Source organism: Notothenia rossii, assembly GCF_949606895.1.
Source record: "Notothenia rossii genome assembly, chromosome: 3".
NCBI classification, from domain to species: domain Eukaryota; kingdom Metazoa; phylum Chordata; class Actinopteri; order Perciformes; family Nototheniidae; genus Notothenia; species Notothenia rossii.
In genome coordinates this window covers 55011513-55021025 of record NC_136901.1, presented here as the reverse complement: position 1 = coordinate 55021025, position 9513 = coordinate 55011513, and the positions used below count along the sequence as shown (strand labels likewise).

Genomic DNA, 9513 nt, shown 5'->3' with positions numbered 1-9513 from the left:
TTAGATAGGAAAATAAAGACTGGGATGCAGAGACCTGATAGTACAGTGGAGCTTGTTCAGTTCATTGATTCTTATAAAGAAGTGTTTTTTGAGCTCTTCAGACTCTGCAAAATAGCAGTCACAATCCCAGTCAGTTCTGCTTCCTGTGAGCGTAGTTTTTCTACATTGAACCTGGTCAAAACCTTTCTCAGATCCATCATAACTGATGAGACACTGAGCAATCTGGTTGTGCTTTGTATTGAGTCAAGGAGGTCAAAGGCTTTGAATCATTTGTTGATCGGTTTGCCAAAAATCACAAAAAACGGAGGATTTTGTTGCTGTAATGTGAGATTTTGGGAAGGAAAAAACAGCCTGGGATGCAGACACCCTTATGTAAAGTAGAAATGTAACTGTGCATTGCCTTTATTTTTATATGTAAATCTGTGTGTTTTCCAGATATCACTGTTTTACGTTTATTAGAAATGTGACGGAATAGACGAAACTGATTAGTGCGCGTGCAGAACAGGTGTGCATTCTGTATTCATGTTTCTTAAATAGCCTACGTGTCTGTGCTTATGCGACATAATACATCTGAAATCTATGTTTTCTATCTACAGATGTAGCACTGAATTTTAGGCTACAGCTTACAGTTTCCTGCCTACGACCTGCCAAAGACCAGTATAGAGGAATGTTAAGCCCTCCCACTATTTTCCAAGAGGGCGTTGCCAGATTTTCAATTTGAGGTTTTAACCAGGAGATGGCACTTCATTCACAAATACAGAAATGATGTTGCCTTTCGTAGTTGACAGAAACTGCTTTGAAGAGCATTTGAAAATATAGTCTTTATATATTAAATAATCATAATAATAATGTAAATGTTTACATTACATTAAACCATGCATTTTGTAATGTCAGCATTTCATTTAGAAGAAAAGTAGTGATAGATTAAACCATTTTCCCACTGTAGGCTGATGCATGAAATTCTTACATTTTTGCCAGTTATATGATGGAGCCGCTGTAAAAAAGGATTTGATCATTAAGTTATTGAAACTTTTGTCTTTAAGTTACTTTCACTTAACATATCAATTTATGCAATTTCTACTTAATTTCATAACTTGTTATTATTTCAACTCAGCTCTGTAAGCCAGTTCAATGACCTCTACATTATATGAAGTCAATTTGACTGAACAGTGAGTTGTGATGTGTAATAATGTTCTGAAACTTTCCATGCCCTCTTAACATGGCAGTAGTGTTGACATATTCCTGCCCGGTGAAAATAGTCCCGGTCTCAGTTGTTTTCATTAATTGAATGCATTTAACAGGGACATGAGTTTTTTATTTTTTTACGATATACAGCAAGTGAACCACAGAGTTTGATTCGCCATTATCAAAAGAAGAACTTCCACCGGACAGATTGATGACTACGAAAAGCTAAGCGGTGGATGAATACGTTTTTGTGAAGCGATATGACAGTGATTTCGGCTGAGGAACCACTGACGGACAGGCAAAGTCAGGTGAGTGGTTGCATATTTAATGGTTTCAGGCAAAACGAAAAGTAGCTAAATGGAGTTAAATCCACACTTAACTGGTGTTTGAATGTTTATAAAAGAGATTTTATTTCAGGGCAGTGTTATGAAAATGTCGGTTAACCAAGCTAACTTTACAGGATTATGATTATCTAAACTTTTATTAAATAAATAAGTTTCAAATATTCTTACTCTTATGTATGACGCTTATGAATTTTTAAAAGGTTTAAATGGTAACTGCCTATATTTGTAGCTTAGTTTAGAGAGGTTTTGTTTGTTCGTTCCAGTAATCAGCCGTGTCCCGGCTCTGTTCGGCTAAATATTTAAGCTAAATTAACGTGTTTTGGTGAGGTTGTGTGTGTTCCTGCCAGTAATTAGCCGTGTCCCAGCTCTCTGTTCGGCGAAGAATTGTAGCTTGTTAGCCCCCGCCATGGCTTTGAAATGGATGTCATTTGTGGATAAGTATAGGGGACTTGAAGATTGTTTTTTGTTAAGGCCGAGCAAGTGTTAAAGTGATTCTATCCTTGCAACGTTTTTCTGGTTCAGCTCACGCTAAACCTGCCCAGATACAAAGGGGGTGCCTCGCGCCATTGAACGAGTAAAATGCTAACCGTGTTCAGAAATAGCATTTATATTGTGTACAAATGCTATGTTCCACTCTTGAAATGGAGACAAATTTGTATTTCTGCTTTTTAGAAAATATTTTGGAGAAAATAAAGGAATATATTTAGTTTATTTTATTGAACTATTGTGCCCATAAACTACATGTCCCACAATGCATTTCGTTCTGTGACTTGCGCACTGAAGTGTCTTAATATCAGCCGTTTCTAGCAGCGGGAACAGTCGGTGCTCAAGGCACTTAAAAATGTTGATCTTTGATTGATGAGATTATTGTTATTTAATCTAATAAATTAATGGGATGTATGTAATTATAACACAGGGAAAGGTTACTGTTCACCCACAATAATAAATAAGATGTGCAATGGTTGTAATTGTTAGATAATTATACATGAACAATAATTTTTCCTAAACTTCTGCTTTCAGAGGTAGTCAAGTTATTACTAAAAAAACTATAATAATCCACTGAATAGTCTGGAAAATAACTGCAAGCAAATAATCAACAATTACAAACATTGTACAATTTCTTTTAAGTTTGCTTAAAACAAATAATAGTTTTTTCATTGATATATTTGGCATGCACGTAGACACAAAAATGCTCTATGTGGATGCACACTAACCTTTCCCTGTTATTATTACATGCATCCCATGAATTTATTAGATTGAATTTGCCTCATAAATCAAAGATGAACATTTCAAGTTGTTTATTTATTTAAATGAAGTACTGTTTAAGTCTTTATCATATGAATTCAGGGATAATATTGTAATTGTGAAAGCCAAGGCTTGTAGTTTATGGGCAACGTGACTGTTGTAATCAGTGTTGGGCAAGTTACTTCCAAAATGTAATATATTACATATTACTTATTACTCTCTTTTGAAAGTAATAAGTTACATTACAATATTACTGTCTCTGAAATGTAATGAGTTACACTACTTTAGTTACTTTTTAGTTACTTTCACCAAAATAACCGCAAAAGAATAGCTAGGTATTTTAAATGCTAAAATGTAGTTTAGTGCAGCTCATTATGCATCCAGTGAAGGGCAATGTGGTATAGCATAACAACTGTGTAGGCCCTTAAGGCTACTAACAACTTGTATTACAGGGCTTAGTTGAATACTCGATTCTGATTCTAAATTCTTAACATGTGACACGTTGTTAATACAGCAGTACAGACCGCTGTCAAGGACTATAATGAAGGTTAACATATTGTAAATCAAGGCAAATATTATTTAAACCATGCTCATGGTTTGAAATGGCAAACATTGAAAGGCAAAAGTATTATTAAAACCATGTATCCTACTACATCATCACCTTGGTCCCATCATATACGCTGGGAAGAGAATATTTACTGTGCTTGAAAACTGGTATCACATCATCATGTGAGGTTGACTTTGTGACCTGGAGAACATTTCAGCTGCAACATCAGCTCGTTGAAAATAAGCTTGGGATATGAGATATTTTTGTAGCCATTCGTGGTGAAGGCATCTGCTATTGTATGCATTATTTTTGACCCAACATTTCTACAGGCATGTCAGAATATGGTACTATTTTCACATGAATATTCTAGCCATTGTCTATTTTTATACAACAAGCTGCAAAATGACCGCCTTACCCCACTGTACAGGCGGGTAGTTGTTTAGATATACCTGGCACCTGCGGGCCGCAGAGGGCGACGTAGTTTCGGGCGACGAAGACTGCTGCTCCGGAGCCGGCGAGTCAGGCGGGAGTAAGCTAGTGTCCACAACGGAGGGTAAAGTGATGTCCGCATCTGACCTGTTGCTACTGTCTGCAGTAGATGCAGTGTTGCTGGCGTTTAGTGATGGTTGCTTTAACCATTTTCGTATAAATGATTATCCACAGATCAGATGTGTGTCACTGCTGTGGAAGCACTTTGGAAATGATGCACGCGCAGCGGAGCAGGTCACGCGCACCTGACACAATTTGTTGTTAGTATTTTTCGCTACGTTCTCTTTTTTGAATGGTTGCATAACGTTCAACTTCCCCGAAGATCTCGACGCGAAGCCTGAAGGGTAAACACCAGGTTTACTAATCTACCCACACAATTTGTCGGGTTTCGGAATGTCTCGCTATGTTAGTACATTCTTAAAAAACAAAACACCATTTAATTTCGGGTTAAAATGTGTTGTAACTGCGTTACTGAGCATTGTAACGGGTAATATATTACCCACATTTCATTAGTAATTCGTTACATTACTTCGTTACAGCAAAAAGTAATATATTACTGTAACTCCGTTACTTTTGTAACGCGTTACACCCAACACTGGTTGTAATGGTGTGCATCTTATTCTTTGTCATGTTCTCAGTTCTTATTACTTTATTAAGGCCTGCTTCATAATGTACCTAAATGTGTGTTCTCTATTACAGACAGATTTTCAAAGATTTCCGTTTTGCTGCAACTGGATGAAGTGGACTTGTAAGTTGTGCAGGTTTTCCAGTTACAATGAGGAGGCAACATGCACAGTTGCAGACTGTTGGTAGAATATTTTCTATATGTCTGTGTCTCCTCAGATTCAGGCAGAGTTCCAGAGAATTGTCACTACGGACCTGCTTTCATCGTTTCTGGATGGACTTGATGGCCTGGCATTGCTGGAGGTCTACAATGGTGCATCCAGGACTGGAAAGAAGCCGGCACTAAAAGGCCTTTTGGACTGCCTTGAGAAAGATGTAAGTGGAGACGCTGATGACCATAATTTAGCCACCATTTGTTTGCTACAAATGTTTATATCCCACTGCATTTGTTTTCCTGCAGGACACAAATGAGAGGAGGAGGACTGCTGCTCTCTTGGGACTATCACACTACATGTCTGGCGAAAATCAGGAAAATGTAATCAGGATGTGTGATGTAAGATTATAACTGTCTTGAATTACTTTATGTAATTTTACGTTTTAACATAAATCACCCTGTGCCCAAAGTTTCCTTCAAAAGTAATGTTTACAATTACCTTAATTTAACTAAAAATAATTGCAATAAAGAATGATACATTTAATATAAACAAAAACAGCAAGAAAACGTAACTATTAAATAATATAAATAAATATAAAGCTCAAACTGTGAAAAGAGAGGCAGTTTAAATGATGTTCCATCACATTGCACTTTTACACTGTGAACTGTAGATTTTAGCTTCTATGTTTATAGCAGTGCCTCTTAATTAGCTTTGTAGAGAAAAAGTATTTGTAGTACACTGAGCTCACTTTTATTTCTCCTTTTTTAAGGCTCATGGAGACACTCTCGAGGAAGCCATGAAGGTGATGCAAGTTGGTCTACTCATAGGCTACGAAGGTGAATCGGATGCCTTTCCTCAGCAGATCTTCAATGTGGCAGTTGTGGTCGAGGAGACAATTGTGCTCCACAACCTGAAAGATGTGGCTTTGTGATGCTTCTTGGACTAATATATTGCTTCAGTCTTCAGTATACTCTGGAAATGAAATATTAATTTGAGTTTATCGAGAGGGTTGTTATGAAGATACAGCCAGACCAAGCCTCTGCCAAAATACATGGACTAAAAAACAAACTAGGTAGGAAGTAGATCATCAAAGAGTGTAGAAAGTGAGCTCAATTTGGTGTTGTTCATTTGTATGTTCAAGTATTTTGTGTCTCTACAGTGACATGTTTTTAAAAAGATAAAATGTTTTAGGTTAGTGAGAATTCCATTTATGTTGGAAGTGTCACGAAGAAACTTGCATTTTAATTGGACATTTAATGTTCATTTCAGTATTTACTAGTGTCTTGAAAGAGTCCTCTCCTGCTGATGTTCAGAAAGCTCTCTATTTGTTTCGTACTGTTTGTGCTGCACCCTCTGTCCTATTTGTAAAATTAATAACATAAATGTGATGTTATAATTTGTATGCATGTATATCTGTTGTATACTGTATGTTTATACTTGAAAAATACAAATATTTCAGCATCTGAAGTAACTTCAAGCCTTATAGGTGATCACAGCTAACTGCCTGCCATCAGATTTCATTTAAAAAACAGGTCTGATTTTAAACTTGTATCTTCAGTAGACTCGACTACTGCAATGGTGTCTTCACAGGCCTCACTGCTTTCACAACGTCTACAGTTTGATTTGCATAGAGGGAGCGCTGTGGCTGAATAGCCAGCGATTAGGTGTGGCCCATTTATCATAGTTGATCAAAGCTACGTGTGATTCTCATGGGGGGATGGGCACATAAGGCACACACACACACCTGTAACTGCCTGCCGTCTGATTTTAAGACTTTCTGCGATCATAAAGAATGATAAGAATAATGCGTATTGAACTGGTTTAATTAATTAGTGAGTTTATTTAACACTAGAACCGCCGATCGGGTCAATTTGTGTGATGTGGTGTGTGTGCAATGTAACTTTTTTCAATAAAATATTAAAGTCTCCCAGTCCGTGACTTTTCCTGAAAGTGTGTTATGTAGCACCCTATGTTTTTAAAAATTGCATTCTAATAGCGGGATATGTTCATGGCCATGTTACCATTTGAAACCTATTAGAACATGGTCAGAATCACAAACTGGAGCGGGAGCAAAGGGGAAATGCCCCTTCCCCTCAATGTGAGGCAGACACTTGAGTCCAGTGTCTCCCGTTGGTTCCCAGGCCTGACCACGGACCAGTGGCATAAAATTAGCGAAGAAGCATGGTTGTCATGGTTACCCTTCTGTTTATTCTCCGCGGTGGGGCCGAGCAAGCCCCCAGGAAGTGCGCCGGACTCTGAGTAGAATATTCGTCGTGGCCAAACGGCGGTACTACACTTCCTTTAGGTTGCTGGGCCCGGAAACACTTTTTCCCATTGACTTACATGGGGAAAGAATGGTCTGTAAATTGTTGGATAATTTTTTTTAAACTAAATAAACCACCCAGTATGAACACTTGTATAGCCCTAATAAAAAACATTTGTTCCTCAAGTTCTAAAAATGTGCTAATAACGTTATTCTGAGAGTTATATCCCTCTGCATTATGAACGCGCATCTAACCCACGGGACCGCGCCGCCCGGCACGTTCATGTTACGTGTTCAGCAGGTTCAGCACTACATGCGTTTATCTTTACCCATGGATGCACAATAACAACGGACACATATCGTCTCACTGCCATCCCACGGAGCTGTAATAATGGATATATTGCACACGTTTGCTGTAATTCCTCATTTGTAAAATATTATACTACATGGGCTGTATGATTAAATCTTGTACCGTAAATGCTGTATTAAATAAAGTTAATATTACCGACGTTAGATTAACGTCCCTGTAGCTACTTATTGCACTAAGAAGCTTATTGCACTGTATATATATATATATTAATATACATATATATATATACAGTGCAATAATTATTTGCATTTTGGTTAAAGTTGCGCATGCGCTATGAGCGCACATACGGGTACTTCTCAGGCATGCCGGGTAATCTGTGACGTTTCGCTCTCTCAAAAATTGGGCCATTTTATCATCACGCGCCAAGCAACTCTCATAGGAATGAATCAGGCCCCGCCTCCCACGCTGTATCCAGTTCTTATTATACATCCATGGGGCAGAGGTCAACGTGTATTAAAGTTTAAATCTTCCGGCCAAAATTATAAAAAGTGCCGGTCAAAGGTCTTCTTTGTTATTTATTTAGCTTTAAAACAAATGAATAACGACTCTATATAATAATAAAATACACGGAGGCTCTCTTTTTCCTCCCTCTCTTCGGACAGCGTCAGTGTCTGTCTCATGCAGCAGCTGATCCAGTAATGAGTGACCTGGCCGACAGTAAAAATAAACATATTTATAACTAGTTTAGGTAGTTCGAGAGGTAATTAAAATAACTAAGGGCGATGATCTGACTGAGGTGTGTGTTTTACTCCGTTCCCTGCTGCATCACAGCGGGAGGAGCTGCAGGTGAGCAGAGCTGCGTGTCTCCGTCTTGTCAGATTAGACTTCACTCGCGTGTATCCATATCGAGAGAAAGATACATAATCTGAATTCAGTGTGCAGTTTACTTTGACGCGGGGGTGAGCAGCAGAGGTGGGGAGAGGCGGGGCTATTGCGTCATCATTATCAGAACATGATCGTATAATTACTGAGATTAGGCACATTAATAACGTTTTAATGAAGTTGAATACAGTATATTCATATTTGTCAGTGATTTCATGTCAATTCGGCAAACATAAACATAAATGATCGTGGTGAAGATGATGATTAAATTAGGATTAAAAATCAAGAGCCGGGCTGCATTTCCTCCCGTTCGTTTTTTTAGATTAAACAACATTAAATTCCGTTTTACATCCAGTGTACTGTACAGTATCTGCCTTTATTTCACATGAGCTCCAGTGTGGAACCCCACTGTACCCCCTGGTGGATCAATGATCCATTGCAGCTGGCTTCATTATAATTACATTTATTTATCACGGGGGCGGTCTCAAGTCAAGCTGGAGGTTTTTCCCTTGTGCGAGGGCAGATCACGTACCAATCACGGCACTCGCGTTTCAAACTGTCTGAAATTAAGTGCTACATCTGTATATCTATGTATTTTATTTAAGTCAACATTTAAGATTAGTAGACTTTTACATTAAATCCTTTTCTGTGGATTTAAAAATGTATATTTTCTGGTACTCTTGTTGCGTAAGATTGTTGATCGGTTTCCCAAAGACCGCAGGAATTTTGTTGCTGTAATGTGAGATTTTGGGAAGGAAACTACAGCCTGGGATGCAGACACCCTTACGTAAAGTAGAGATGTAACTGTTCATTGCCTTTATTTTTATATAAATAGGATATGGTGTTAGTGCAAAAATTGTACTATAACTTAAGCTGAAGCTAACAGTAATAACTATAAGATCTATCTGAAATAAATAAGTGTACTGAAACAAATATCAATAACTGTATTGCATTGTTTTCTTATGCCCAATTACTTCATACTGTCGAGTTCTCTTTTTCGTCCTGAATTTATTGTGCCCCCCTCAGAAAATAACTGGCCCCCCCGGTCAAATTGGTCTAGAACCGCCACTGCACACACTTACATGTGGATGATTGGTATAGGTTAACTGGGACCACCCAAAGGTGTGTTGCAGCAGAAAACATCAATAAAAACCACATTTGAATGGGAATTTAAAATAGCAGATCAGTTATAATGTGAGAAATGCCTGTTAGTCATTCTTACCACAGCATCTAAGGCCCCGGCCCCACGAGGACGCATACGGCTAAACGCATAGGATTAACGCAAACGCAAAACAGCTTCCGTCCACACGCAATATTCACCGGATAATGTGGTCCAGCGCCATATAGACTGAGAGTTACGCCATCTCCGTTCACTCCAATTGACCACTTTTTTACAGCAATGGCGGATCGTGGAGCCTCTCAATCGTTCCCCGGAAGTTAGCGCCAAGGCTAGCAGAGCTGTAGAGTTG

The 9513-nt window shown here is 38.4% G+C and overlaps 1 long non-coding RNA gene across 2 annotated transcripts; it reads left to right on the top strand.

The window, feature by feature from the left end:
- The first annotated feature begins 1054 nt into the window (after positions 1-1054).
- On the top strand, positions 1055-6469 carry LOC307033168. 2 transcript variants are annotated; one of them, XR_013806403.1, is made up of 5 exons: positions 1055-1493; positions 4510-4558; positions 4654-4809; positions 4895-4987; positions 5359-6469. It is a non-coding gene; the product is annotated as an uncharacterized lncRNA (long non-coding RNA). The 2 variants fall into 2 exon arrangements; XR_013806404.1 differs by lacking the exon at positions 1055-1493 and having other exon boundaries at positions 3852-4558.
- The last annotated feature ends 3044 nt before the right edge of the window (positions 6470-9513 follow it).